This window comes from Theobroma cacao, chromosome 5, assembly GCF_000208745.1.
Source record: "Theobroma cacao cultivar B97-61/B2 chromosome 5, Criollo_cocoa_genome_V2, whole genome shotgun sequence".
Taxonomy (NCBI): Eukaryota; Viridiplantae; Streptophyta; class Magnoliopsida; order Malvales; family Malvaceae; genus Theobroma; species Theobroma cacao.
Window position 1 is genome coordinate 7,172,552 of NC_030854.1, and position 5,825 is coordinate 7,178,376.

The following is a 5,825-nucleotide window of genomic DNA, read 5'->3' on the forward strand; positions in this document are numbered from 1 at the left end:
TTTCTCTAAGTTCGGTAAATGAAATTTTGATGTCAAAATTTTATTTTAAAGGGGGTAGTGCTATCAAGCCTGGCTCTACAATATGTTTATTATGTCATTCCTACATAAGAACGCGTGTTTGCTTACTTGGGTACCTCGAAAATCGTTAAAGGACGACAATATACCAAATGGTACAATTAAGTTGAATTAAGCCTCGAACTAGTCCAAATAGAGATTTTAAGATGAAATTGAGACTTTTAAAACCCCAAAATGACTTAAAATGATGATTTGGAGTTCGAAGACCGACTTGGAGTCAAATTGAAATTTTCATGACCTAAGGGTAAAATGGTCATTTTGCCACCCGAGGTTAAGATGTGAGTGTTGGATGAAATTTTTCACTAAGATTGATCATTTGGAGTATAATTTGAGTTTGAGAAGTGAAGAATTTTAATTTCGGCATTTTTTCGAGGATAAAGGCAAAATAGACGTTTTGCCACCTTAGGGGAAAAATTGTAATTTTACACCACCCAACACTTGTCATGCCCAAGGATTTCAGCCATTAGAATTTTATATCATGGATAATTGAAGGATTTTATGTGGTGGTGGAAGAAAGCTTAGTTATTAAGTTTTTAAACATGGACCAATAACATGGTGACAAGTGTCAAGCTAGGATTATTTTATTATTTGGCTTCAAAAATCAGCCCATAACCCTCGCAACTCATTTATCTTGGTTGGCCAAAGAGAAAAAAGGAAGAACAAAAACCCTAGAGAGAAAAATTCAAAGGGAAATTGTTGATTTTCAAGGAATCAAGCCATTAAAGGTAAAATTTCTTAATTCTAGCTTGTGATCTACCTTCCCTATGAATTATTTTGCATTTGCCATGGTTGAATCACAAGATATCATGAAGGATAGTGTGCTGATCGAACCTTAGGAGAGATAATTTGATGATGAATTTAGTTAGAAAACATGTTATTCTAGTGTTTTTAGTTGTTTGGTGATGTGTAGTATGAAAAGCAAGCAAGAAAAATTCATGTTCTTACATCACCTTCATTGGCCGAATATTCCATGTGGAATGTTGATGATGAATTTGATTGAATTTCAAGTGATTTGATAAGAAATGAATTATTTATAGTGTGAGAATCAAGCATGAAAATTATATTGTTAGTGCACTCACCATAGTCAAATTTTTCAAGGGAAAGTGTGAGGATGATTTTGCCACATTTCAAGTTATTTAAATTGTGTTTAATGATTTGGAGTATTAGGAGAGAAATGGAATTGTTTGGAGTTTAATTGGACATATTGGCCAATTAATCGGGTGATAGATCGAATTAGGCCAATACCATTTTATTTAGGTACATAATTGAATTTCTATTGAACACCGTATTTAGATAGTTACCCAAGTATTTCACATCCCATTTCATGCATTAGTATAAAGCCTGAATTGGTTTTACAATGATTTAGCACAAATGTAGCAAATTGCTTATTGTGCATTATGTCTAGGTGGTGAGCATTCTGGCAAGAGTAAAGAGGTAGTATCCGAGGATCAAGAATCAAAGTATCCCGAATTCGATTCCCATTACAGTGAATAACCTTATTATCGTCTTAATTGTCTAAAGTATGTTTTTATCCGATTTTGTAATTTTATGGAAAATGTGTTTAAATGAAATGATTTTATAAATTGTTTTGAAATTTAAAGATGACTTGGAAATGGAGTAATTGGAGACTACTTGTTGTATTATAAATTCTGTTTTGAATTGAATGGCCTATGATAATGTGGGCATGAATGGCTGGATGGGTATTTGTGTTGAAAATGTATAAACTGTTGTTTTCCTTGATAGGTTGGATAAAGATAAAATTGCCATGTCATGCTGTTGAATTTTATTGAATTGGTGGGTTATAGATTGGTCACTGCAGTGGAGGGTTCTGTGGACCAGCCTATTAGAGGGGCACGAAATTCGGGTATATTCTTACCTCGATCGGAGAGGCGCGTAGGGTAACTCTTGAGGTAAAACTTTAGAGTTCACTTCACGCTGAACCACCACGTGAGGGTGAACTCAACCAACGCCAAGGAATGGCTATGTTTTCAAAATAAAAATATGAGTTATGCGTACATGACTTTTTAACAGCCTTGGCGGATTCGGTTGGGATAGCCCCAAGCCAAGGTATCTCTGACAACTGAGTATGAGAATGATTTTGGCACGAGCCAAGCTTTTCAGGAAATCATAAGCCTCATTGTTTATTTGGGTGAAATGAATCTATTTTATATTATTAAAATGAGTTCGAAATGTTGTGAATCATTTTTATGCTAATCTATTTTATCTGTCTCCATTTACTCAGCTTTAGATAGTTTAGATGATATTTGTTTACTCACTGGGATTATATAATCTCACCACCCTCCTTTCCACTCATTTTAGGCTCAGGATAGTTGGTAGATAGCTCATTTCGTTGAGGGCTACAGTTGGACTTGCATCCTCAAAAACTGTAGGTTCACAGCCTTCATTACTTTTAGTCATTCGGGGGCCCACATGTCATTTTTAAATATTTTGAATACCTAGCTGTGTGTGCCACTATATGTAGGAATTTATTTTGCTTTTACGCTGTAAAAATTATTTACGTAACGTTCTATAAAAATTGTTTTACGAAAAATGGGAATGTTTTATTCGTTATTTTTATTTTATTCCATTAGCTATAATTTCACTTTAAATCTTTGTTTTAGATATCTAAACTTATTTTCGGTTATGAAATGAGTAAATTTCTCTCATATACTACATTTTAGCTTATTTCGAAAGTTTTGAAAAAAATGTCCAAAATACTCCTATGTAGTTGAAATTTCTCTTTGACTGTTTTTGAATTGAAATTGGTTCATATCACTTTAAAACATGATTTTAGTAACTAATACTCACAGGGGAAGCGAGAAAACTGATGTTAAGCCTTGCGAGGTTTCAATTGGCATTTCGGGTAATGAATGTGTATCGGGACATCGCGACGGTTGTCACGGGCTAGATGGGAGTTCCGAGTCGTGACACATGTGCTAATTTTTAATGTAAATTATAATGAAATGAAAACTTGCCACTTGTCACCATCCCATTGGTCCATGCATAAAACTTAATAATTAGGCATTCTCTCACCACCATAAATTATCCATGGACCAAAATGATGATGGATGAAGTTCATGTATTGGACAAGTGTCATGGTGGTGCAAATTCCAATTTTGTTGTTGGGTGGCAAAATGACCATTTTGCCCTTACGTCATGAAAATTTCAATTTGACTCTAAATCAATCCTCGAACTCCGGATCACCATATTAAGTCATTCTGGAGCTTTAAAATTCTCAATTTCATCTTAAAATCTCTAATTGGACTAGTTCGAGGCTTAATTCAACTTAGTTGTATAACTAGGTTCACTATCAACTTTTAACGATTTTTCAGGGCTTTCCAAGTATGCAAACATATTCTCAAGCACCTAAATGACATGGCAAATATTTTATAGAGTTGGGCTTGACAACCCATTTCTAACTCTATTTAATCTTCACTTATTTCTAATAATTTCCATTAATCTTTCATTCAAACACCATACCCATTAAGTAAACAACTTCTTTTACCTATTCTTCCTCCTTGGTGATCTTCTAGTAGAAAGATCTAACCAAATCTTGAAAACCTAGAAAAAGTTTCTAACTTTCAAAAAGAGAAAACAAAAATATCAAAAACAAGATTTGAGAGTGAAAATCCTTACCTTTAGCACTAAGAATCCAAGGTTTCATAATGGAGTTGAAGGTCTTGAAAGATGTGAAATTTGACAAAAAGTGGGTGGAAGAACAAAGAGATATGAAAAAAAAATGAGTGAGTTTCGGGTTTTAGGTACCATTTTGCCATTAGCTTGGTCAAAGCTTCCAAATGAAGCTTTGACTCTTATCTTCTTCTCCCATGATCGATTCTTATCCACCTAAAAGATATTTTCTTCTTCTTCATGCTCCCACACCATTTTCACCTTACCACCATGGAAATCAATTTTTTCATTTTCTTTTCCTTTCCTTTCTTTACTTGCTTCTTCCTTCTCCTACCTTATTGTGCAGCAAAACCACAATGTCTAACCCCATTTTTCAACATAGCTAAACCCTAGGAGAGAGAGAAAAATCTCTCTCTCTTTCTTTTATTTTTTATTTCTACTCCACCTTCATCAACACTTGAGTTTTCAGCTTCAAATCTTCATTTTTAAAGCCAAAAGGTATATATTTCCAACTCTTGAAATTTCTAAATTTATGGTTATTTTTTCATATTTTATTTCCTAATTTCTTCAAATTCTTTTTCTTAAAAATATTAGGTTTTTGTTGATCTTTGTGCCTCTAAGCTCATCAGCATAAAGAAACCTTAAATTTGAATAGTCAATTTAATGGGTTTGTGAATTAGACTAGAATTCTAGATTAAATGTTAGGTTAAAATGCAATTTAGCTAGTTTTTATTCATTAGAATTTTTAAGTTCAAATTCATGACTTATTTAAGGCTATCATGGTTTAATTGTAAATATAGGTTCTGATGGTATTTCAGGACTTACTTGGATTAGGATCTTGTGGGTGCTAATTTTGTAAGGTGACATTATTAAGATGAGTGAACTTGCATTTAAAAGGTTTTGAACAAATGCATATGTGTTGAATGAAATGCTAGAATATCCTTGGTTGACTTTTTTAAAATTTATGCATAGGAACAAGCTTTTCACAAGTGATACTTCTATGTTTTTAAAAGTAAAATGTGATGAATTACATATTTGAAATATTATGTTGAGTTCCTAATTGAATTGTGGCATGTGATGTATTGTTATGCAAAGATTCTTGTTACATGTTGTTATGTGTGCCATGCATGGAAATGTAATGTTGAATGATAATTATAACCGTCCGTGTGCTGTGTGGGAGTGCACATGATGGTGTCAGTAGTGTGTGGTGTGGGAGAGCACACACCGATGATATATGCAATGTGTGGTGTAGGAGAGCACATGATGATGATATTGCCATGTGCGATGTGGGAGAGCACATGATGATGATATTTGCCATCTGCGGTGTGGAAGTGCACATGAGGATATTAGCTAATGCAGTGTGGGAGCGCACACAAGCTGAGTTGAGGATGGCAGTTGTATGCATTGAGCCATGTTGTCTGGTTGGGATTGACCTTGATGTGTTTCATGCATATTTGAAATGTGATTGCATTGAATGTTAAAAGTTGAATTTCCTAAATGATTTAAAAGTCAACATGGCATCGAGTTTGTTTATGATATACAAATTGCATGGTTTTGATACAAGTGCATCGTGTTTTCTAAAGATCTTCCATATCGTTTTCTTGTTCCCTTCCTATGTTTACTCACTGGGTTTATACTCACTCTCTTCAATTCAAGTTTTAGGTTTTCTGATTTGGAGGTAATTGGATCCTATGACGAGGTGCTCCTTCCTATTCATCTTTCAGTAGGTCATAATGACACTCAACGTTAGTACCACACCCAGAGTGACTCCGCTGGTAGTCAGGGTCCTTCTGTGTGTGTGTGTGTGTATGGATGTTTAATTGTAAACGGTGATATTTATTATAGACCTTTTATGTTTGGCTTATTTAGTGATGTCATTTAGGGTTGACAAATGATAACCCTATTTTGAGAATAGTATATACTTTGTTTTTATGATTTATTTTTGAACAAATTATTAAGAAATTATGAATTTTAGAACTTAAAGTAAGAGAGGTGATAGATGGTCTAATGAACAGGTTAACATAGAGAAGCTTGCTTGGGTCTGGTGGGCTATGCCTATTGGGCCTATGCACCAATCATGGCCTAAGTTTTGGGCTGTGACACAAACTCTCAAAACCCTA

General features: G+C 34.2%; 1 long non-coding RNA gene across 4 annotated transcripts; it reads left to right on the forward strand.

Annotated features, from left to right (window-relative positions):
- LOC108662176 lies at positions 771–2,923 on the forward strand. Of its 4 annotated transcripts, none has more exons than XR_001927975.1 (3): positions 771–800; positions 1,481–1,561; positions 2,886–2,923. It is a non-coding gene; the product is annotated as an uncharacterized LOC108662176 (long non-coding RNA). The 4 variants fall into 4 exon arrangements; XR_001927972.1 differs by lacking the exon at positions 2,886–2,923 and adding an exon at positions 2,395–2,432; XR_001927974.1 differs by lacking the exon at positions 2,886–2,923 and adding an exon at positions 1,881–1,915.